We start from the raw sequence: 26,682 nt of genomic DNA on the forward strand, positions 1-26,682 counted from the left end.
GCACAAACAACTGACTGAACAATTTAAAAATTTTCAGATATTTAAATCTTGTGGACTTAAAATCATTTCAAAAAAGACAAAACAAGCATTAAAATAGGCTAAAACAACTAAGTATAAAGATCTTCTTATTTTAATTCATCCCCTCAACTATGAAAAAAGCTTGGAAAACTTGGATATGAAAAAGCCTAATTTAAAAAAAAAAAAGGTGTGATTTCTAGACCTGCAAAAGTCATGTAAATTTATAAAATCTAAAAATGCAATGGCCATTTTTAAAATAAATATAGTTATGCCAGCTCTAAAATATTTCTTCAGAAAGAAATTACCCTGAAAGTCTTACATTTTAAATAATAATCAGAAAAATCACATGAAATCTAGTTTATTGAACATATCTTAGAAGAAAGGGTTCCATATAGAACCTTCAATTCCATCAGTTTAGTTTTAATGAATTAATTTTGTTTTAATTCATGTTTTATTTTATTTTGTTTTTTATTAAATTTTATGAATTAAACTTCTTGTAAAAAAGGGAAAAATATGCCATTTGGTGCAGATGTGGTCATATGGCCAAAAAGCTGAAATTCTTATACTGTTAATCAATAAGTTTTTTTTTTTTTTTAATATAACATCATAGCAGACAACTTACATAAAAGGCATATAAATATTGTCGCTCTATATCTTCCAATAATATATCTAAGATGACATTTAAATACTTAATTGTATGATTAAAGCTCTGTAGTTTTTATTGTGGGGCAAAACCATTCAATGCAATACAATGATAACTGAGAGATGGACAAATAAAAGCCTGTTGTATCCACTGATCTATATAAATGTCATTTATATAGATCAGTGGATGTATCATATTTGACATTTACATTTTAACGTGATTTTTTCTAATATAACCACTGTCATATGAGTTTTGTTTGCCTACTTTTATTCATTTTCTTTTCTTTTTTCCCCTATTTTAATAAATGTAAGTTATTTCTGAACTTTATTTACTTCATTTTGCACTTGATGTGAACGGATGTTAAGGACGTGCTGCCCCCTTGTGTTGGGAGTAATGTCACCAAACTTGTGAAAAGCTGTGTTATTGTGCCACCTACCGGTGCGAAAGGTAACTGCCCGTTTCCTGAACACATGAGTGTGAAAGCACATGTACGCTGCCTGCTGCTCAGGTAATGCAGAACAAACACAAAAATGATTTGACAGCTAACATACAATGTAAATAATGCTAAATGAAGAACATTAAACGGTGAATTTGGTGACATTCATACATTTCGCGTCAAATTTCACACGAAATCAGACGCCTAATAAGCGTGCCGTCAATTTAGCAACACGACACTTAGTGTATTGAGATAGAGAGAGGAAATATTTCAGTGGTACATGCTTCAGATTTCCAGGTAGCTTAGTCGAAACTATTTGAATTATTTTCTGATGTAGATGAAGCCTAGGTCGGCTAACGTTGAGTTATCTACACTGCCTGTTGGGGAAATAAAAATCGATACACCATCATCGAGGCAGAGGAATGTAATCCCGCCTAGAGCATCTGCTTGTCAGATGCGTCCATAGAGCCGTTCATACCGTGAAATAGAAATTCCCGCCTGTCCATTGCGGCCTGTTTTATTTACCGCTGAGGCAGACAGTGACAGAGCTGCGCCTCGGCTGCAGTACCTCCTCTCACTGCCAGATGGCGCTTGGGAGTAATGAGAGTAAACCCGTGAACTATCGGTGAGATTTAGCATTTTCTGTTATTAGGGAATGTTTAAAATGAAAACTAATGATGGTTATTACGGTGGAATTAAAGATGGTTTATTTTGAAGAGGGGTGAACGAGGTATGAAGGAGAATTGTGCAAGTGTGGAGTAACCTACGATAGTTGAAGTGCATCCTTCGCAGTAGCCTCTCTTCAGTGGGATATGCTGTAATTTAGCCTTTGTGTTATTTTACACAACGTTTTCCTAAATCACTTATAAGTATTACATAGTCTGTTTTTATAAATGTATAATATTTGAGAAATCGTATAGAATGTTTGGAAACATTTGTCGCACTGCATGATAGTTTATAGTGAAATAAAAAAAGATTGAAACAGTTGTAAGACCTAAAATATTCACTTTATCTTATATGTATCCATTTTATATTTTTTTAAAACAATTTGATGTTAAATTGTAAAATGTACAGAATACATATTTATGGGTAGTGGTGTGATACTCATTAAGTTTAATTTGTTATTCAAAAATACTTTTAGCCTAAAAAGACCAAAATGTCTAGGTGGTGATTTTTAAAAAGAAACCGCATCATGTAGCTTTCAAATGTTTTTAATATTTGATTCTTTAGATTGTCAAATATATTGTTAATCTTAATATTAATACAAATATAAATATTTTGTGATTCATATATGTGTCAAAGTCACAACAAGTAAAAAACAAACCAACCAAAAAATCACATCTTGACCTTTTTATGAAAAGGAATGTTTCGCTCAGGTTAGATGGAGTGTCCCTAGGAAAATGTCTTGATATTCATCACTAAAAATAAAAATCATGATATTTAACCTAACTTTTTGGAAGAAAAAGAAGAAAAGAAACTATTTTCTAGTTGGTTTTTTTTATTTATTTTTTTTTATGGAAAAACAGTGCTTTTCCAAGGAAAGCATTTCAGCACGTAATGGTTACACCACTTGATATTTTTTTTAAGTTGTTAAATTAAATATTCCCAGAAATTACTAAACATTTTCCAAAGATGTGCAGATCCAACATACATGCATTGACATTTTTAAGAACTTGTTGCATGTGTTTTAAACTTTTCTTTTATCTCAGAAACCCTTATTTGTCATGGATCCTGTAGATTAGAACCTAAAATCTTGATATTAAAGTATAAAGGTCAAGGATATTTGCAGAATACTTAAAGTTTAATTTTCACTAACACTTTCTCACTTTGTAGTTATGACATAAAGATAGAATTGTATCATGTATGCCAGTTTGCATTTAAATGTTCTTGGGTATTTACTTGTGAATTGATTAAAAAGGAATTAATTCCAATCATACCATACACATTAATGCTGTCATATTTTTTTCATTATTGTACACTCATTGTCTAGTTAGAGGTGTGTTTTATTGTATCTGTAGATTAGTTTAAATGAAATATGTGCCATTGTCTGTGTGCACAGCAGAGGGCGCCCTAACTGGGATTCCTAAATGTCACCTCCTATGAAGATAGCAGAAGTTTAATAGGCTCAGCCTGGCCATTCCCAGACACTGTAACAGATACGTGACCTGCGAGACCTGCGTGTGGAATGGCCGTGATAAGTGCGGCACAGAGGGAAGCGGCGTTCTTCTGTTCCGCCGGGCCTTTCATCTCAATTTAAACCATCCTCTTCATAACGTTCCACTCTTTTCTCATCTCCATCTCGTCCTCTTGACAATATCTTCTTTTCTTTTGCTTTATTTCTGCCCCCTCACCTCTCTCTCTGTCCATCCTGCTCCCTTTCTCCTGCTGTGAGGCGAGGTGTAATATATCCATAGCCCATGTGTGCTGAAGTCTTTAACATTCTTTCTTCTGCAAAAAGCCAAAGCTGGCACTGTACTGCACGTACACATCAAACACGACTTCTTTATCTATCGCCGCCTTGCTGTGCTTTCGAGATCAGAGGTCAGCGTTCTACTTCCTGGGCCCATCTTCTATCTTGAATACCTGCTTCTGTGTCTCTTTCATATTTTTCATCCATAATCTGAACCTGATATAGGTTTTAAACAGCATGTTTATTTTAGATGCAGCAGCAGAAGCAATCAGCTTGGTTACCGTGATGTTTTGCATCTGCACTGAATCATACAGACAACCTGAGATAAGATCTTTCTGTATTTCTTCAGATCTCATCATGATTTGTTGGTTGAGTTCAGATATTTAGACAGTGAAAGAGACTTGTGACAGATAGAGATGTCAAAATGCCTTTTACGTCTTTTGGGTTTATATTTTACAGCATGTTCTTGTTGATCTAGTTGGATTATACTATTGTCAGTGATTGCATCCTGCTTAGGTTTGATGGAGAAAATATTTGATAAATAAAACAAAATCTTTATTGATTTTAAACAGCCATTCACTAAAATATATAATTTTCTTAAGCATTTTTTTCTGAATTTCAATGGAAAAATCTTAATATTCTTGATAAACAATAAATTTACTTAAAAGCAACATTTTGAAATATTTAAGACTTGTTTTATATAATTATTATTATTAATTATAATTGTTTTATATAATATATTTAGATAATTTATATTGAATTTGTTATTTTTTTGATTTCTTTGACACTATTGTAAGCAGATTTTTTAAATTCAGTGAGTCATTAGTTGTTGATGTATCTTGTTTTTAGGATATTTAGATGTTGCCACTGGAAAACAATACAAAAATACTGATTAAGAAATTTTTCTAAATTGTCATCGTATTTGTAGTACACAATTTTACTTGAAAGATTTAAGATTTGTTTTCACAGAATATAACTTGAATTAATTTTTTTTTGCTTCATTGGCATGTTTTTTATTGCTTTAATATTATTTATGTAATTTTATTATTTAATATTATTGCTTTAATATTATTTATTGCTTTAATATTTTAACGCTTATATGTATACGCACACATACACATAATAACAAAACATGTATTATAATACAAAACTGCAATACTGAATATTTGCAGTGTTTATTGTTCACAAATTTACTTGAAAGTGTGGATTTCAGAGAATTTATCTAGTATTAAGGTTAATTTTTCTCACCCACTGGCAGAGATATATATATATATATATATTTTTTTTTTTTTGATAGTTTAAAAACTAAGTCATTTTTTCTGGTTTTTAGGAATATTTGTGATGGAAAATTGATGTTGTTGTGATGAGTTGTAATTGTACAACTGCAGATTGCTGTTTAGTCAGGAGGTCTGTAAACGTATAAGTCTTATATAAGAACACGTGCAGATGTTTTAGAAACAAAATGGTTGTCTAGCTGTTTATGACAAAATATACATTTGGGAATTTCAAACTTGTGTTGACTGCCTTCTGTACTAGTTGTACTAAACCTGAACTTGTTTCCAACATTTCTTCAAGAAAACCAATTATTGCACTCAATTATTTTAAGTCTCCATAGCTTAAATTAAATCCATGTTGAGAATAATAGTATGTAGGTATTTGTTTGTAGTACAAAATATAACTATTTTAATTATATTAAATTAACACAGTAATCTTGCTTTTAAAACTGGAATTGACAAATTAAACTAAGTTGATATTTATCAATAATTTAATATAATCTAAGTTTGTTTCTCTAAAATAAGGCAGTCGGCTTCCAAACATTTTGTTCAGTAAACTAAACTTGTTCGAATTTACAGTGAATACAAAAACTCTGCTTAAGAGTGGTGTTATTTGCAGTGTTCGGGATGCGTTCATGGTCAGGTCAGCCCAAGCGTTGCCCGAAACACACGTCGAAGTCAGAGGTCAATCAAAATGAGGGCACAGAAGAGAGAAAGGAGGGACTGAGGATGATGAAATGGAGAAAGGAAGAGCTTAGATAGTGACCTCTGACCCCATGTCTTCCTTTTCTCTTTTGCTCTCTTATTCGCTCCCTATGTTTCTTTTCTCATTCTTCTCACTGACTCTTTGTGTCCAGCGTTGATCTGACCACAGGCTGTGATCTCTGTGACCTTTCTAGAGGTCAGCTGCCGGCCATGGCGACAGAGGGGTCAGTCTGCGGCCTCGGTTCATCTCTCGGTCAACATCAGGTCACTTTTTGGTCAACATCAGTGGTGTGTTCAAGACCCTGAAGCCACGAAGAGGGTTCAGTTGGTCAGTATCATCAAAGAGCAGGTCTTGTGTTTCAGCGTGTGAGATTATACTTTTGTCTCAAATTTCTGAACTAGGTTTATTGGATTTGAGAGTATTTTTGTGTTATTTTGTATTGTTTGATGACTTAGTTCGATTTCATTCCTAATGTACAGATGGAAAGCCTGAAAATGCTGTTAATGTTAAGAAAAGAATGATTATTTCTTTAGAAAGTATTCAGATTGCTAGCCTAAAATTAACCTCTCGTTCCACATCAACACAGAGGTCGTCAATTACAAGGCATTTTTCCAAAGCAGCAGTAGCAAATCGATGATGTTGCCTAGTTTCCACTATTCTAATACATATCTGCCCCCGCCATGACCTGGATCCTGGGGTCATTCGGCAGTCATCGGAGTATGTTCAAAAACGCTCCGGATGATTCAGCAAGGTTTTAAGCACTATGGCTTCGGTCTGTCATCATAGGTCACTTTGTAGTCAACATCATGCTGCAAAGCCCAAACGTTTGGTAACATTCATAAGGTGTAATGGCTTGACCCAAATTATTACTGTTGACCTCCATGTGATGCACAGAAGCGCTTGTGTGAATTTTTCACCTCCAGCTCCATGGCACAACAATTGTACAATTCCTCAAGAATATGCGTCTTAATCTTGGATGCAGCAGCTCCTGTTACAAATAGAATGACAGTCAACAAAGATCGTCATATGATGTAGAGTTGGGTTAATCAGAAAAGAATATGTCAGAAATTTAATGTTAACCTTAGTGCTCTAGTCTTCCAGAAACCACACATCCTTTAGATTCATAATAAAAAATTGGTACCATTTTGGTTCTTGGATGAAATCTGAAATTATGATTTTATCAGTATTGGTTAATATTGAATAAATACTGAAATATTGGATAATGGATATTTATTTTGGATGCACCTATTTTTCCATTTAGATGGCTTTAAAAATGACCATTTTAAATAATAAAAAATGAAACCAATGCAAAAATTTAATAATAATTTACTAAAATGTTTAAGGATGCGTAATAAAATGGGTGCAATTTCAGTTCTCAGGTTATATTTGAAGTTTATTTTTTTGTTTATTAATTATTTAGTTTTATTATTTATTTAGTTTATTTCAGTGTTGGTCAATATTGAATAAATACTGTCCAAAATATTCAATATTTAATTTTTTTAATGCACATATTTTGCCATTTAGATGTCCTTAAAAATGACTATTTTAAATAATAGAAAATTATAAATTTAATAATACTTTAGTAAAACAAAATTTATTAATTTATTAATTGTACAATGATGGTTATTTTTTTCAGATCTTAACATGAATATACATTTTTGATGACTAAATTTACTTGTGGCATTTGAAACAATTTAAAACATTTGCAAAATATAGAATTTTTATATGATATTTATTGGTTTATTCATTTGTTTAAATAAATTATTGGCAGCATTATTAATTATTGGCCTGTGATATCAGCAATTTTAATATTGTGCATCCCTGTTGGTTTGTTTGAATGCAAGCCAGACATTTTCATTGAAAGTTATGTTTGGTTTTGGTTTTGATCTTTAGATACTCTTGGATGTGATTCTTTTGAGTATGTCATTTTTGCCCTATAGCTCCCACCATATACTTCAGAATTTTCACACACTTCGATTAATATTCATGTGACCTCGAATTCACCCGGAACGCGATGCGGGTCGTCTGGCGGTCAGAGGCATAGGGGTGCTTCTTTCCCTTAAAAGCGCTACAATGTTCCTAAAAAGACATACAAGTGGTGATCAGTTAGTCTGATCATTCAAATTAGTAGGCTGCGTGTATTTGGCCTGCGTCTGACCTGCATGTAACCGGGGTCGCCCAGCGGTCAGATTCAAGGGTCATCTGACGGTCAGAGTCCTCGTGTCCCATCCGAGCCACCGTAGGGTGTTGGTTGCATCCTTGGGGTTTGATTGGCTCGGTGGCAGTGCCCAAGGGCTCATCTATCCTGCCTCTAATCATTACAGATGGAGGACAGCGGCGTAAACAGGCATCATTAGGCCACAGCCACTCGTGTCCACTTTAAACCGCCGTTACGACTTCACAGAAGCATCTGTAACTCGCTCCCCTGGGGAGCAACGTCGAAGGATGAAGTACTTTTCAGATGGTCTTCTATCAGTTAAGTGTGCAGGGTTGACAGGGCCAGGCTAATTTTGTCATCCACACCACTGTGATGCCCGGCCTACTGACATGAGGGATGCGGTGCTAGGGCTGCACGATTTGGAGGAAAAAAAAAATCAAATTGCAGTTTTTAAAAATGTGATTTTCCAGGTTTGCTGTGCTTGTTTGTTGGGTTGCACAATTTGGCCAAAACAACTGTAAAATTAAAATTATAATATTACGTAATTTCGTCATTTTCAATCATTAAACCATCAATTTTACTTTGACGAAAAACCACAGTTTTAAACCTTAAACTTCTCTTTTGTAGATAAGCGCTTCTCATTAGAAGTATGTGAAGATGGTCGGCGCATGATGCAGAGCTGGAGTTTGTGTGGCGCAGCATTTACTGCGAACTGAGCCACTGCAAACCCCGACAGATGTTGAGCTGCTCTTGTGTAAGAACACAGTGCTGTGCTTCACTCTGAAACACGCAGCGCATATATTTATTCAATGAAATCACCTTTGCGAATCGCATAAAGCTAGTGTTGTCAAAAGTACCGACTTCGGTACCAAGTTGGTACTGAAATTTTAAAAATGTGACGATTTGAGCGGATTAGTAAATGCCTCTGATTGGCCATTGTGTTCACGTGTTCATCAGATATGTCTGTGATTGGCTACAATGATCAATGCTTCAAAAACATGTTGTAAATAAACATCTTTGGCGCTCTTCACTGAGTGCTTACACTGATACACCCGCTCCCGCTTTCAAACACTTCTGTGTGCTTTCAAATGCTCCCGTGCGTTGATCATTGTAGCCAATCACAGACATATATGTTGAGCGTGTGAACACAATGGCCAATCAGAGGTGTTTACGAATCCGTTCAACAGCGCTCAAAGCATCACATTAAAATTTCAGTACCGAAGTTGGTACTTTTGACAACAAGCCATATCGCAATTTCGGTTTTCGATTAATCGTGCAACCCCATGCGGTGCCACATCAGAGTGTTTGTCCCCTTCAGAAGCAGTGAAAGACAAAGGTACAGAACGAGTAAGCAGTGGAACCATCTCTCAGCATATCGATTGTGACGCGTCTGTACGCATGGGACTCAGCAGGAGAGGTCAAAATCGAGAGAGCTGCAGCAAGGTGCTGCAATTTCTGATGAGGTTTCATAGCGTGTGTTTTCGGGAGGAGGAATGAAGCAGGTTCAACGGCAGGGCAATGGCAGACCCCCCATTCTCAATCACACTCGGTCCCCGAGGGCATGCGATGCAGCACGCTGTATGCGTGTGAGGCTGCCAGCACTAGTAAAAGTAGGATACATGAATAAATGCAAACGAAAAAAGGCAGAAAAAGCACCATTCTTATATAAGAAAAAGAGAATATGACCAGGAAACGGATGCATTTCTCCTCCTATCTCATTATCCTTTTAGTTTTTCCGACGTATTAATGAGCATGTTGGCAAAGCCGCTGGTAAACATCTGACATCACAGACGCACCATGTGGCATCGTCTTAGAGATATTTTTAACTAGCGTGCTGCCGGCTTTTCCTAAAAGCCCTATTCCTCATACCTCTCTCTCTTTCCACCTGCTCTTCACCCCATCAGCGGCGGGGTCGTTGCGAGGTCGGGAGGAAAAATGAAGCGCTGTGTAATGCCCTTCCGTGCCTACTGATGGAATGCTCTCTCTTGTTCCTCCTCTAATGCTTTCCTTTAATTCCTCTCTTTCATGCTAGTTTCCCGCCCGTCTTTCCTGGCTTATCTCATCTCTGCATGCACCTGCGCATCTATCTTCCATCATCCCTTTTGTTTCTAAACAGAGGCCTGGAGGTGTTTTAAGGGAAAGTGTGGGTCGAGATGCTGATTTGGAATGAATCATGATGCTTCAAGCATCATATTTGACGCTAAACGGGTCCGTCCTTACTGCACAGAGGCATTTATGGTCCGACGCGTGGTGAAACCGTTCATCCCTGAAGAACCTAACATCCCCTCCATACCGTTATACCCATTAAAACATGGAGTTTGGAAAATTGCAGGATGGAAGCTCGTAATCTAGACTCGTTTTTCACATATAAACATGTCCTTGCTGGCTTTTTTTCTTGTGGCCTGAACAATAAGATGAATGGTGCATACCAGGCAGCGCTGTGATCTCTGGTGGGATCAACCCTCGGGACCCTTCTTGAAAGCCTGACGGCACACAGGTTAACTATTTTCGTCCGCAAACCCGCTGAACCTCGTATTCCTTCTATTCATTAACCGAAACTCTGTGATCTGGCTTTTATTCACCCCCGAGACATGTTTGTGAACGGGGCGTGCTGTGACTTCAAACGTGGAGAGTTTGAAAGCAAGAGGAAGTTGTCCTGAGGCCGTAATGCCCGGTCCATAATTTCTAGGCCACTGGACTGCTGCGAGGATATTTTAGGATGGTGTAATGGGAACACGTTGTTCTGATTGGAGTGGCGCTCAATCCGTTCTGATTCGCACTTTGCATTTATTTCGGTGTGAGCACTGAGTTAAAAAACAATCCAATTAAGTTGCTTCAAAGAATCAAATTACAAATTAAATCAAGTGAATCTCAGTAAAAACCCAGATTTGCCCAGCATTAAAATCACAGTGCTTTGTTTTAACAGCTCAATGACTATGAAAGCTCAGGAGAATTTTGGCCCCCAGTGATTGTTAATCAGAAATGAAGGCAGCATGTTAATAGCAGCGTATGGACTCTAGATGTCAGCAGTGTCTGGTGGACCGTTGATGAAATTAGCACTAGTGCCTCTCTGCTTTGCATTTGGTTTTAGTTTTGTGTGCTGAAATTGCTAAATGTAACTGAAAAGGCAGTTGGGATTTGAAAATCAGCTTTCCCTTCTTATTCATTGCTAATTCTTGTGATATGACAATAGTTGTCAGTGTTTGCCTTTTATTTATTATGCTTAATAAAGTAATTCTGCTTGGACTTACCCAACCAGAGATGAAATATTGAAGTTCTTTCGGTTCGCCAAGTGCTGAAGTAAAAGTAGAGCAGGGATAATTGGTTTCTGATCATTTATTCAGATTGAGCCACCATTTTGGTTTCTGTTTAGCTTAAAGCTTTGAAATTTTACCGCAGATATCATTTATATGGCAGTCATTACCTGTGTCAATTAAAGTAAGTTTATAACATAATTGGGTAGAGTCGGAGAGGGTTAAAACTAAAATGTTTTTGTAATATTCATAAACACCCAGGATGTATAATTGTAAAGAAAATACAGGATAATTGTAACCATTAATTAAAAAGCACTATAGTGGCAATATATTGTAAATAATGTATCATGGTAGATCAATACAATAAAAAGACAAATAAGCGGTTGTCAAAACATTTTATATTTAGTGTTGTTCATGCTCTAGACAAATTTCTGCTGGACAGGACCAGCACATACAAATGTTTTGTAATATTGTGACATATTAAGTTATTATGTTTATTGAGCCTTATATTTTTACAGGTTCCTCATACCGGTAGGCTTCTGTACTTTTTAAAGGTGTTTTTATGATTTAATATGTGTAAGCATCAGATTTGGTTATGTGAAGTTCTCTTGGCCCTTGATACAGATCATTGTTTTTTTCTTCTTATTGGATGTTTTTGAATTGTCCATCATTGCTTTCCACTGCTGGTGATCAGAATTATTTTACATTTAAGGTAATTAATTTTAAAATGTGTCAGACCTGTGGCCTACAGGTTAGCGATTGTGCTTCAAATGATCCCCAGAGCTTTGGTGCTCATTTGGAAGCCATTTAAATACATTTTCCATTCTTTTTTCCTCCCTATATTTTCCTTTCCTTCATTCTCTGTGAGGGAGCGTTTGCAGGCTTTTGGCTGGGGTTGCCAGGGTAACTGCTGGCATGGTGAGCAGGCAAGACTGTGCCTGGCATAGTGACTACATTGGGCAGGACAGCTGGGTGCCATGCAGACCCCCTCAGACATTTAATTTGGAGGAGGGATCGTAACAGCAGAATGCTGTGTTGAGCCAGAACCACATGTTCCATGTGGCAGGAGATTAGTCTGATTTGAACATAACTTGATTAGTTAATTCTTGGTTTTTGTTGGGGTGCGTAATATGTCAGTATCATAATGGTGGTTGTTTTTGTTTGTTTTTTTTGTTTCTTTTTATACTACTTTAATTTTATATTTATATTAAATAACTTCCATTCAAAAGATTGGGGTCTATACGATTTTTTTTATGTTTTTGAAAGAAGTAAAATAAAATAAAATTAAACACAGTTTACTCCTGTGATGGTAAAGCTGAATTTTCGGCATCGTTACTCCAGTCTTCAGTCTCACATGATCCTTCAGAAATCATTCTAATATGATGATTTGATGCTCAAGAAACATTTCTTCTTATTATAAATGTCAAAAACTCTTGTGCCGCTGAGTATTTTTGTGGAAACCATCATACATTTTTTTTTTCAACATTCTTTGAGTAGAAAGTTCAAAAGAATGACATTTGAAATATAACTCTTTTGTAACCATGTAAAAGTATTTACTGTAATTTTTAGATCAAATTAACCAACCTTTACTGAATAAAATATTAATTTGAAAAAATCTTACTGACTTTCGAACGGTAGGGAATATACCGTTGGATATCTATTTTATATCCAATATTGGATATCTATTTTTTTTCTAAAATCTTTTAAGATTTAGATTATCGTTAAAATGAACTTAAAAGGACGATTTAATAAGCTCTTTTATACTGTAGGCTATATAATATTAATACCATAGCATATATAACATAAAACTATTTAAATGTTTATTTATTTATTTATTATTATTTTTTTTTATCTTAACATGAAAATAATTATTGGCTTATTATATTGGCCAGAATTTCAATGTTGGTACTGTACATCCCTGTTTTTGCAGCACACCATTGTAGAAATGGTTTGGGACAAAATCACTTCACCTCCTAACTGGTTAATTTGACATATAGTCATATAGAAAACATATTTCTGCATGTTTTGTTAGAAACTCGACTTGTGTTATGTAATTTGATTGTGCTGCTTGTTCCATATGACCCAATAGCATCGGGCAGACACTGACATCCTAATATACAGTTACTTTTAGGCCTATATTCATGTCTTAGCAGACAATTTCTTTGTAAAAACTGAGATTTGGTTTTATGTGCCAGGCCTGTACTTTCCTGACCTTCGACCCTGACAAGTGAAATCAGACAGCTGATGAAACATGAACCAATCAGCATGTAGAATTTTGATCATTGAATAGAGAGTATCCATCCATCCATCCATCCATCCATAAATGAGTAAATGAGTGTATTTGCTATCAGACGCATCAAGTGAAACAGTGAAACGAGGGTCTAAAAAACGTCCTCATCTCCTCCGCCCTTTGCTTTCCGCCCGCAAGAACACAGCAAGTTCTTCATTAGGAGAGGAAATCATTCCCCCATCTCTCACACACTCCCAATCTGCAAATGTCACCGGGGTGTGGGCATGCGTGTGTGTGTGTGTGTGTGTGTTAAGATGCCAGATGGATGGTGGCATGAGACACTATTTCATGTTTGACTGTGCCTTGTGTCGTGGGGGGGAGTGTGTGTGTGTGTGTGTGTGTGTGTGTGGTAGGAACGGCTGTGCACAGCGAGAGATTAATTCTGCTAAATTAATTGGGCTGAGATTGAAAATGAGAGAGCAAGCAGGTTGCAGATGAGCACACACACACATGCAAACCTCCTGCCTGTGACGCACACACTCTTATTTGCCATACACCCCTGTTTGTTTGCAGTATGTTTGTGTGGTTACGAGTGTGTTTTAGAGTGTGTGCACGCACATGCACAGCAGGGTAGAATGTACACACACACAAGCTGCAACACTGAGATATGCCGTCAAACACACCCACACACACCCCGGTGTGTGCGGGGACTCAGAGTGGTGATTTTGAGTCGAAGGGCCCCCATAAATCTCCTTCCATACAGGAGCTGAGTCTGCACAGGGACGAGAAAGAGAACATTACCATCTGGAGAAAGAGAGAGAGAGAAGAGGAGAGACAGTATAGTTTATATCAACCATCAGTAAAGTCTCACAGGCCACGTTCACACCCGAGCCGCTCTCATCTGATGAGTGTGTAATCCCGTTCTGTTCACATCGCAGGGGGAAATCCGTTTTTTTCTTAAAGGAATAATCTGGGTTCAGTACAAGTTCTGCATCAGTGGCATGTTGTTGATTATCACAAAAATCATTTTGACTTGTCCCTCCTTTTCATTTAAAAAAGCAAAAATCTGGCATACAGTGAGGCACGTACAATGTAAGTGAATGAGGTCAACTTTGAATTTGAATGCCTTGTTAGAATTTTTTTTTTGATACTAGCAATTTGTAGGTATATGCTTCATTTAAATCAGATTAATTTACATCTAATTCTCTGAGTAAATGTGTCTGGGTTTATAGGTTTGGCTATATGAAGTGTCCTCAGTAGTCCAAAATGTTGTCACTAATATAATGAAACCTGTCCAATGTGTCTCGTGTGATTGATCTCAGTATTTCAAAGGCTCAAAAACTGGCCACAACATATCTCAATTGAAATGTATTTGTCAACAGGTTTCCGACAGGGTTAGGTTTAAAGGTAGGAGTATGGTGTTGTAAACATTATTATTTTAGTGTGAAAACCACTGTGTTTGTGAGAGGTCTTTACTAATATAGCATCAAAGCTGTGTGTGAGAGAGAATGGGTGGACTGTAAGAAAGAAAGAAAGGAAAACAAAAAAGAAAGAAGGAAAGAAAGGCGGAGGCGGTTTAGTCTGCCTAACTCTACGAATCTTTACAGAATTCGGCTCCGCCTGATCGAGCAACTCAATTATCCTGTTAATACAGTCTCAGTCTCAAACACCGTTCCCATTACTGCAGAACACACCGCCTGCGGCCACACACACACACACACACACACACACACACACACACACACATACACACACACACACACACACACACACCAACAGCTGTGGTACAACAAAACCTCACAGGCATAAACGCTCCTGAAATATGAAAGAAGAAAATTATGCATCTGAACTCCATGTGTTTTTTGAAATGAATCTCTGTCTTTCCTCTAATCTCTAGGTAACATAAAGGTCTACTGCCCTTTTGGGGTGACAGTGAGAACATGAAGTTTCTGGTGCATGAAAGCTTAGCAGTTGCTGTATGAGTCTTTTATACCTTCAAATCTTTCTCTTTCACACTCTTCTTCTACAGCTTTGGTGTGGAACTCTGGCCCAATGAAAACAAATCAAATGTAAAGTGTGTCGGAAGAGACAGATTGATGTGTCTCTCATCTCCAGCCTGACTGAACATAGCTCATCATTACTGTCAGCACTGCGAGAGAGAAAAAAGGATTGAGTGCAGGAAAAAGACAGAATGAAAGACACTGGAAAGACAAGACAGATTTAGAATCAAATGTGTGAAAGTGAAAGGATGAAGAACTTGATATAGTTTAGGTAAGACGTTGTAGGTGAACATCAGATAGAAGCATCTGAATTATTATTTTGCTAGAACATCTGATACCAGATTAGCATTCTGCCTTTAGGCTTCAAACCAAAGACTATAGAATAGAAACAGAAAGACGGTTCACTTCTATTACTTGTAATATTACTTGCAGAAACTGCAACGCGCAATATGGCGGAATATATGTCCCGCCTTCTAAATAAAACAGCCAATCGCTGATTGGTAAGGTCATTGCGTCACTGCAGCTGCAGTTAGAAGCTCCGGTTCCCATAGAAACCTGAGACTCGCGTTTAAGATTGCGCATGAGCACTGGCTGGTCTAGCCTGAAAAATAAGCTTTTTAACGTTATTTGAGCTTATACGAAACAACATTAATGGGACAGTTCATGTTAGATTTTGTTGCTGATTTGAAATATGTTATTTAATTGTGAGTTCGGCAAGCAGTTTTTGAGATTTCAGGATTCCCTCATCCAAATAGATAGGACTTGGTTTTGGATGCCCGAAATAGCTGCACGGCGGCGGTGCAATAATGGCCGCCGAGTGAGCACTTTCCTTGAAAGGGATTTTGCTTCAAACTCAAGTAAGAGGTCAAGGCTTGGCTGGTTAGCATTAGCAAAAATCAATGGTAAATGTCGCAATTCCATTTATCAACATCCAATAGAACATTTGCACTCAGTTTTTGTCAATCATTTCAATCCTTATAATGCGTATTTAACATTATAAATGAATTTTATTCTATAACATACATACTGTCATTCTGTCAGAGTTTGAAATTTCAAATATGGAGGCAAAAAAATGCTCTTGTATGATTTAAAAAAAAAAAAAAAAAAAAATATATATATATATATATATATATATATATAAATAACACGATAAAGTTTAGCAATATGACAAGTATGTTGTTTTTCTGAATATCAGCACTATTGCAAATGCAGTTGATGTTATAACAGTGCGATAAACCAAAAAACTTATTATTAAAGGGTTAGTTCACCCAAAAATGAAAATTCTGTAATTAATTACTCCCCCTAATGTTGTCCCACACAGGTAAGACCTTTGTTCATCTTTGGAACACAAATTAAGATATTTTTGATGAAAACCGAGAGGTATATGACTCGCCATAGACAGCAATAATCTTTACCTTTCTGGACCTTCAAAGTGCTGGTTAAATTGCTGTCTATGCAGGAGTCAGAGAGCTCTCGAATTTCATCAAATATATCTTAATTTGTGTTCTGAAGATGAACGAAGGTCTTACAGGTGTGGAACGACATGAGGGTGAGTATTTAATGACTGAATTTTCATTTTTGGGTGAACTAACCCTTTAAATGACAGTTTAGACAACATTGTCGATATTTTCACTGTATTTCGCCAATGAAAATAGTTCTTAACAAAGCAGAACTGTTGCGCTTCTCCGAACAACACAGCGGGTGTTTAGTTTCTGAATGAATCTGTGTTTTTAAACGATTTTGAGTTTGAGTCAATGATTCAATGAGCCATTCAAAAAAAACAGTGGCTGTGTCCGAAATCGACCCTTTATATCCTCAGTTACTATGCCCTACATTAGTCCACTAACATAGTTCACTTGAAAGAGTGAATGCAAACGAGTGAGTGAATTCGGACACCTCTGCCTTCCGGCACTCATGGTTTGTGCTTGCTGTTTAATAATTATTTGAAACTTGGCAAACTTCTAAGATGAAAAGATTTATCTTGAACTCTGTCATGGAAACTATGTATAAACATGAATTAAACATTTTAATTAGGGATGCACTTAAATGTTAATCAAATAACAAAAGATCGCACACTATCCTTAACTAAATAACTTTTGTAACTTTCATAAGTGTAGCGGACACCATCCGAATGATGACCAAAACTTTAATGATGTTTTATTAAGTTTATTGCGTCCGTTTTCACTCTAAACAAATCACCACAAAAGCTAAACATTACAGTGCACAAGAAGTGCGCATTAAACTCTCTCTCTCTCCATTGCATTATCATCAACATACAGCGAATTACTCAAAACACTTATTACAACTAACAGTAAATAAATACACACAGATCTTATGCCTCTTCGGGGGATTCTTAATAAACGGACAAACTTTAATCTGCAAAATATCTCTGAAGAACTGCGTGCTCTCCTTGTCACTCCGTAGACTAGAACACCCGTCAAAATAAGAGTCCCGCTTTAGTAAAGAAGATAGTGCAGATCTCATACATATTTAAACTTAGTATAGTATTGTAAGATATGTTTATGGTATCTTGACACCCCTAGTTCACACAGGTGTAGTTCACTTTAAAAATGTTTTGCTTCAAAGTGTTCTTATCTTTCTATAAAATAAATGCCACTTGGTTTGATATTTTGCAAATGCAATGACATTCATGCATTTTGTAAGTGTGATTTAAGTGTCCGAATACTTTGGATGAAATGGATGTTTCTTCACCACACAATTTAAATCAATTTAGATTGACTAAACCAATCCTCTTTCAGTCTGTTATGATATTAGTAGTCAGCAGTTGTTGACCTCTCAGCTCTTGTGGCACAATGGAATAAAAGTTCATTTCTCTTAACATCAGCACTTATTCTCTCTCACTCCTTTTGTGTGTTTCTGGCAGCCACTTGTGCAGACCATCCTGTCTGTGTATCCATTTGTGACAGACTCATGCGGGTCAGACGGTGGAGAGAGAAAGCGAGGGGGATAAAATGAAAGAGACAGTCAGTCCGACAGAGAGCCAGTCTTTCCTGTGAGAGCATCCAAACATCCAGCGCCAAAGCTAATGAGTGGTAAACAGTAGTAAACAGGAAACTATGCAGAGAGTGTCTTAAATCTACTTGCAGAGGAGTGTATTAAATGAGTGTGTGTGCATGTGGTTGGGTTTGAGTGCATATGTTTGTTTATTATTGAATAAGGAGAATGAGGACTCTGGGCAGTAGGGAGCCTCTCCTAAGTGTACTTGGAGCCAGTCAAAGGTAATTAAGACTCAAATTAGAGCTGTTTGCTGAAGAGCTTTACATATTGCACGTGTTGTTTCATGGTGCACGCGGCAATACTTTGTTATATGCAGGTGACTGCAGTGTTCATTTTTTGTTGTTGTAGTTTTAGTCAGTTTCTGTGTTTTGACAATCCTTTAAGTGTTTTCAGTATTCCGTTTGATAACATGGCTCTCTGGGATACCTGAGTGATTCTGATTAGACAGTCAGTCAGATATTTCCTAATATTTAACCTCATCCATGGCAATGCTGTATATCAGACTGCTCATTCTGAAACCGGAGCTACTTTCATGTCTTGCCGTATCACTCCACTGACTTGCACCATTTTGCATCTCAGTTATGTGAAAATGACCTTAGAGGACTTCAGTAATAATAATATTACTGTACTGTTGCAGAGTTCATCTTGTTGCTAGGCCAATTGTTTTGTACATTTTAATTGACTAATTTGTTCTTGGAATTTTTTCTAAGCTTTAAGAAAATATACATTTTAAAATAACTCCATTTGAATATTTCATGTCTACTTTCTTATATAAATATTTTATTATATATATATATATATATATATATATATATATATATATATATATATATAAATACACTGCACCATGCAAAAGTATTTTTACACACACACACACACAATTGGTTTTAAGCCAGTTATTTATATCTTTTGCTGTAGTGTGTCAGTAGGAAATATCAGTTTACATTTCCAAACATTTCTTTTGCTATTAATTGTAACAATCCAGTGAGATTTTTACAAATCAAGAGTCTGACAACAGCCGGTATGCACCTTCAAGATCTGATTTTACCATCATCGAGTCCACCTGGGATTACATGAAGAAACAGAAAAAACAGTAACACTTTGGTATGGGGAACACATATTCACTATTAACTACAACCTTTGCCTCAATAAATTCTTAATTTAATGCTTATTAATAGTTAGTAAGGTAGTTGTTGTAATGTTTAAGTTTAGGTATGGGGTAAGATTTAGGGATGTAGAATATTGTCATGCAGAATAAGGCATTAATATATGCTTTATAAGTACTAATAAATAGGCAATATGCAAGCTAATAAGCAACTAGTTAAAAGTGAGAATTGTTCCCCATACTAAAGTGTTACCGAAAAAAAACTGAGACAGACTTATTCCAGAAGAACTGTGGCAACATCTCTAAATCACTTAAAGAAACCTATCTGCAAAGCTACCTGAAAAACTCAGCAAGTGTACCTAGGACAAATGCTGTTTTAAACGCAAAGGGTGGTCACACAGAATATTGTTTTGAGTTAATAGATGTTAACTGTTAAATAAAATTTATTTATGACATTATTCTTGAAAGCATCCTCACTTACAGCATTTTTACACAAGTGCCTAAAACTTTTCACAGTACTGTAGCTTTGCAGGTCTTCAAACATCTCGGAGACGTTGCAGCATTTCTTTTGGATTTAGTCTGTCTCAGTTTTTTCTGTTTCTTCATGTAATCCCAGATGGACTTTGATGGTGAGATCAGATCTCCATGTGGAGCACTGGCTGTTGTCAGACTCCTTGTGCATACAAAAATCTCACTGGATTATTACAGTTAATTAGCTTAACACCATTTTTTTTGGTGAAAATACTAACATGCTAAAGTCTTGTTGTATGTATATATGAACTGTGTATATGTGTGTATATACAGTCAAACCAAAAATTATTCAGACACTAGATATAATTTTTTTATTTTTATTTTTTACTAGTGGGTGCAGGACACTATAGTTCATTTATGTAAGTGAGGATAGCAAAATAAAGTAAACTGTGATATATTATATCCAAAAAATCTTCATACAGTGGACTACCAGTAAAATTGATAAAAATGTGGAACCAAAAATTATTCAGACACTTTGACCTGACCATGTTTTGATTAAGTGTTATCTGACATAATTAAGATTAATTTTTTCTGACATCTTGTCATATTTTATTACCATATAAACTGTATTAATGAATGAAATGTTCAAGGAGTCTAAATAAATTTTGGTTTGACTGTGTGTGTGTGTGTGTGTGTGTATATATATATATATATTATATATATATAATCGCCCACACACATTAAATAACACTAGCTATGTTTCCATCCACCTATTTTTATGCGCATTTGTGGATATCGCATAAAAAAAGGCTGGAAGGAAACTTCCATTTTTCTTAGTGATATTTAGCACCAGTTTCATCAGAAAATGACGATTTTGTTCTATTTGACTCATTGGATGGAAACAGTGCTTTATTCGGAAATGTTTTATGTGATACTCTAAATTTGCGCACGAGTTAATTTCACAGCTTTGGATGGAAACATAGCTACTGAGTGATGGCGATGAATACATAGGAAGACACAGGCCTCACACTTTACTAAACATCTCTATAGTATATAGATATTTGGAGATTTGACAACTGTGGGAAGAAATTCTGAGAACACACCAGAAGAGCTGCATTATTGTAAATCTTGGCGTTAAAACGCTTGGAGCAGTTTACCCTCTCTGGCCCTCAACCATGAAAAAAATGGACGCACCCTCAGAGGATGCATGGGGTCCGCCGACTGAACGGCCAGTTCACACGCTACAGTAGAGGGGGGGGTGGGACCAGAAACAACATCCTTGTGAGTTTTACGATCTGGGAATGTCAGAGGAATCCCGCTGTGGAGCTGCAGGTGAGGAGAGAGGAAGAGTGGCAGGGTTCCAGAGCCGTACGAATGCAAGCGCCGATCCACATGTCGGGGATGCACACATCAAGCCGAATATCGACGGGAAACGACCCTGTGACGTGACTGATGACCCTGAGCGCTGACCTCTTTGACAGGGCATTTCGTGTGCGCAGGAGGAGATGGGAAGACGTGTGAAGTCAAGGGAACAAATCCAAAGGAACCGCTGTGCTCTGGAGGCCATTATGTCTCTGTCAGGGAATTCCTGCAAGCTTGTGGCCCAACGCCTGAATGTCAGCGATCTGTCTGCGTGCCGCACCGCAGGGGGTGGGATGGCCTGCAGGAAACCGGTCAGGCTTTGAGGGAACGGTGGAAAATCTTGAGCTCTCACTCTGCTATCTTGAGAAAATGAATGTATGCACCTTGGACTAAATTATGGAGTCGAATGGCCCCTGAGAATCTTTAAGGGGCATTGGTTATGTGTGTGCACGTGTGTGTTGTGATGTCAGTCAGCTGGTGTCCCGCTGCGTGGACTTCCTGTCTGTCTTCGGGGATTGTGCTGTTTCCTCTAGGTTAGGAAAGCTGGTTTCCTCAAACATATGTTTTCCAACAGACTTTCCGATTCAAACACCACACATGCACGTTTACTATCTAAATAGGGACAAACCAAACCACTGATAAACCTGTAATTTATGTAAAGCTTATGATAATTGCTACAGGCTAAAGGCCTGTTCACACCAATATCAGTGTTTGGTGCAATAAAATTTTTAAATTGAATTAATGGCAGTAAATACTTCTTCTGTTCAAACCAACACAGCCAATAAGAGCTGCTTTTATAGTTAACTAAACCTAAAAACTTTAAAAAAAAAACTTGAAACAAATTAAATGTTAACAGAAACTAAATAAAATGTAAAAAAACAAACAAAAACCTTATTTTGATAACACTTTAGTTTAAGTCCAGTTGTCACTATTAACTAGTTACTTATTAGCATGCATATTACTAGGATATTGGCTGTTTATTAGTACCAAGCGTGCTGCACAAGTCCTTAAAAGTGAAGCCAAAGATGGCTTCACATTTAATTTTTTTGTAGCTTTTATCATGCTTATGCAAGTTCAAGTGTTAAAAACAGGGGTGTGGCATCATGATTGACAGCTGGGATTTGACAGCTTCTCTGAATGAAGTAGTCACTGAGGCACCAACAGACTTTTTTTTTTAGGATTTTCGGGAGGAGATTGGAGCTTTAACTTTAATTTCTACATTTCCAGAACTGTTGATTTCATACCGACATAATGAGTTGTGCTGCAGTAAACTGTACTAAATGATTCTGCGGCTCCACTTCATGCTCACTGCTGCGCGGAATCCCAAGTTCACTTCTGCACAGACTCAGGTCCCAAATCAGCACAAGATGTCAGCGCCATATTGGGACATTGGGTGCTTCACTTTTCTACAATGGAAGAGAGTGGAAGTGCGTCGTCCAGATTTTTTTTACAGTCTGTGATTAGCACTTGTAAAGCACATATTAATGTCTTATTCTGCATGACCATATTCTACATCCCACAATCCTACCCAATACCTAAACTTAACAGCTACCTTACTAACTATTAATAAGCAGTAATTAGGAGTTTGAGGCAAAAGTTGTAGTTAATATTTAGTTAATAGTGAGAATTGGACCCTGAACTAAATTGTGACCCTTTTGTTTTACCTTTTTTTTTTCAGATAGTTGCCAAGACAACATTTCTCATTTTTGTTTAGTTTAACTTGATGTACTGAAAAACTAAAACCGAAATAAAAAAATAATAAAAACAGTACAGGCATATTTAAAAATAAATAAAAATGACCAACACAACAAAAATATACAATTTAAAATTTAAAATGAACAGAAAATTAGTTAAAAAATATTAATAAAAAATTATATCAGGAACTCTATACTAAAATGAAAATTCTGGACACTGTTGTTACATAAAACTATGACTTGGTGGCGCTCATGAACACGCCGTTTTGTTAGGCAACAGTGAATAGGAGAGGACGAATTCAGAGTTTTCTTGATTCTCTTGTATTTGATGTTATTTGATACAACCCTTGTTATAAGCCTAAACTTGACACAAACTACACTTCTCCCTCAAATCTAATTGGTTAATTGGAATTTTGTTCCAGAATCAACAAAGATGTGCTTTGTGAAATCACGTTCACCAAACATCATAGTGAATATAAAAAATAAAAAAAATCTGAATGACTATTTAAAAACATGTGAATGTTGTTTGACTTTTTCTATTTTCTTTCAACCCATGTCTGGCTTTTTGCATTTTCGCTTTCGCATGTGATTAATTTAAATTTACCAAATTTTTGTGCTTAACATTTGGTGTGAACAGGCATTATAAAGTAAACATTAAAGTAAACCTTTTGCATTTTTAGAATTGAACTTCCATTTAACTTCTGTGGACAACCCCTTTATTTTAGCTAAGTAAAACGCTTGCTAACAGATTAGATTCGCACATTTACTGTTAGATGCTCATATACAGCAAGATACCGCTCATTATTTCATCAATTTATCAAGCATTAAATCAACCCAAACCTGCTAACGTTAGTTAAAACAAATAAACAAACCAATAAATGGAAAATAACCCCCCAAAAACTAAAGTTATAATGTCTGTAATTGGCAATAAACAGAGAACAGCATCACTTACAGCTATGTTGCTTTTTTGAACAGGATGTTCTTTCTTATTATAGTGGACAGTTTGCTAAGCTCTCACTGAGTCATTAAGCGGCAGCATTAGCACATTAGCTTCCTGCGTCTGTTCAATCTGTAGCCTCTGGGTTACTGCCTCCCTGCTGGCTAACTGAAGATGCGTGTTGTCAATAAAACATGATGAGACGCTTGTCTGTAATGACAGCTTCACCACTAAATCGTTCTCATTACGTCTCATAAACTTTCCTCTCTGTTTAAATGGGTACTACATATAGCATTTATCCTAGTTGTGTTGCTACGTCTACTACATGTCATAGTGTGGTTTAGAAAAAGTAAATGTTAGCATGTCAGGCATGTTTAATGATGATGGGACTTGAATAAACCGTAGATGAATGGAAAACCTTGAGAGATAAAAAGAAAAAGCAGCTGAATTTGATACCTGAAACAAATTTGAGTTAATGGAACTTTTTGTTGTTTAATAATAAGAAAAAAATACATGCTTAATGTGTTCTTTAAGATTAAAGAATTAGTTCACCCAAAAATGCAAAATTTCTGTCATTAATTACTCACCCTCATGTTTTTCCAAACCCTTAAGATATTTGTTCATCTTCTGAACACAAATGAAGATCTTTTTAATGAAATCTGAGTTGTTGTTTTTTGCCGCAAACAATGCACTCGTGTCACTTCATAAAATTGAGGTTTAACCTCTGGAGTCACATGGATTACTTTTATGATATCTTTGCTACCTTTCTGGGGCTTGAAAGTGGTAGTTGCGTAGGCTGTCAGTGGAGGGACAGAAAGCTCTCAGATTTCATTAAAAAGATCTTCATTTGTGTTTTGAAGATGAACAAAATTCTTAAAGGTTTGGAACGACATGAGGGTGAGTAATTAATGACAGAAATTTCATTTTTGGGTGAACTAACCCTTTAAGTATCTAATGTTCACCAAGGCTGGATTTGATCATAAATGCAGTAAAAACAGTAATATTGTGAAAGTTCATAACAATTTATTTAAGCGTTTTCTGTTTGAATATATTTTAAAATGTAATTTATCCTTGTGATGTAAAGCTGAATTTTCAGCATCATTACTCCAGTCTTCAGTGTCACATGATCCTTCAGAAAACAGTCTAATATGCTGATTTGCTGCTCAAAAAACATTTCTTATTATTATCAATGTTGAAAACATTTGTGGTGCTTTATATATAAAACGTGCTATATTTTTAGGATTCTTTAAATGGAAAGTTAGGAAAAAGAGCACAAAACTATTAATTTCTTTAAAAAGTCTGCTGACCTCAAACTTTTGAATGGTAGTGTATGTATATAAATGTATGTGCGTGCGTGCGTGCGTGCGTGCGTGCGTGCGTGCGCGCGGGTTGTGTGTATGTGTAGTAGCAGGCCAGGGCCAGTGGTGCTTCTCCCTGGGCAGCAATACAATGCTGAAAGTACTTTCGACAAATAATTCCAGCTTCTGCATCAATGTTGACTTTGTTTTAATGTTGCATATCTGAACAGCTGGTATGTTTTTCTAGGTGCCACATTTCTGAGTCCAGAAGAGGCCACAAACTCCTTTACCGTTCACCTCTCAAAATCAGGCATTTTCAGATTTCAGCAGTACAGCTTTGTGTAACTGTTCAACGAGAGCCATCTAAAGCAAACCAATATAATCTACATGTTCATAATTTGTGAGGTTTCTAAACATGGAACCACTGAGAGGGAACGGTAGTAGGCCAAGTTGTTTTAGTTTCACTGCGGATCCTGTGCCAGTTTAAATCTCTACCTTTCTTTCGGTAGTTTCTACTGATTCTGTAATCGACTGATTGGTTCTTTAAGTTATGAACGCTGTTACTTTACCATCTTGTACAGCAGTTTATGTGGGTTGCTTTATTGGTTTATGAGCTTAGGAGAGATGTACCAATTTGTGTTATTGATTTGTCACTAATTAGTCATGGATTTAGAGATTTACTGATGTATTTCTGACATGTAAACATATATGAACAGCTCTTTTTCATTGTTCTGCATTGATTTCTAGCGCTTGGGCAAGAAACTACATGGGTAAATCACTTCAATGCTGAGAATACATTTTAAGAACTCTTGTCTAGGGCGATGTCTGACCGTTTTCTATTTTTATTTTTTATATGGCGATGATGTAATTAAGTCTAGATGTTGAAAGCAGAAGAATTGACTTTTACCTTTTTAAACTTGCATGCACTTGCACTTAAACAGAAAGGTTCTTTATTGGCATCAATAAATCCAAGAAGAACCTTTAACATCCATGGAACCTTCTGAATGCACAAAATGTTCTTTATTGTTGAGAAAGTTTCTTTAGATTATTAAAATGTTCTTCACCCTAATAAAAATGGTTCTTTTAAGAACTGTTCACTGAAATGGTTTTTTGGGGATCCAAAAATGGTGGTTCTATGCCATTGCTGCGAAAACCCCCTTTTGAAACCTTTATTTTTAAGAGTGTGGTTAATCTTTGACCAGTAGAAATTGTGATAAATGATCAAAATAATAATAATAACAATATATGCTATGATTATTTTAATGACTATGACTTAATGCGTTATGGGAAACTGTTTCTAAAGCCAAGACCATGAAAACATATTATAGAAGACCATGATAAAAGGCTCAATAAAAGTTCCCTGTTTTTTTTAAAAACAGAAGTTAGTGCACTAAATAAATGTAATGTATTCGTGTGGTTAATATTTAATTTCACAGCATATTTATTTGGATGCAGGCCTGTGAGCTCTGTGAATACATTAGCTCTCGCTACTGCTATTATATTATATAAGATATATAATGACCACATAAATAAGTTATTTCTGCAGGGTCTGTTAGACAGACCAACTCCTTTTGGACTTATTGCTAATACAGAATGAGTTCTCATTATTAGAGGTGATCTCATTGGTGAAATGTATTCATGTGAGTTCTCTTCTGATGTCTGCTTCAA

The 26,682-nt window shown here is 36.2% G+C and overlaps 1 long non-coding RNA gene across 1 annotated transcript in view; it reads left to right on the forward strand.

Annotated features, from left to right (window-relative positions):
- Nucleotides 1–1,069: 1,069 nt before the first annotated feature.
- Nucleotides 1,070–26,682, forward strand: part of LOC127509323 (uncharacterized) — a 126,936-nt gene continuing 101,323 nt past the window's right edge. The window contains exon 1 of the long non-coding RNA XR_007929199.1: nt 1,070–1,169. This is a non-coding gene — a long non-coding RNA (uncharacterized LOC127509323). The remainder of the gene's footprint in view (nt 1,170–26,682) is intronic.

The sequence above is a fragment of the Ctenopharyngodon idella genome, chromosome 3 (genome assembly GCF_019924925.1).
Source record: "Ctenopharyngodon idella isolate HZGC_01 chromosome 3, HZGC01, whole genome shotgun sequence".
Classification (NCBI taxonomy): domain Eukaryota; kingdom Metazoa; phylum Chordata; class Actinopteri; order Cypriniformes; family Xenocyprididae; genus Ctenopharyngodon; species Ctenopharyngodon idella.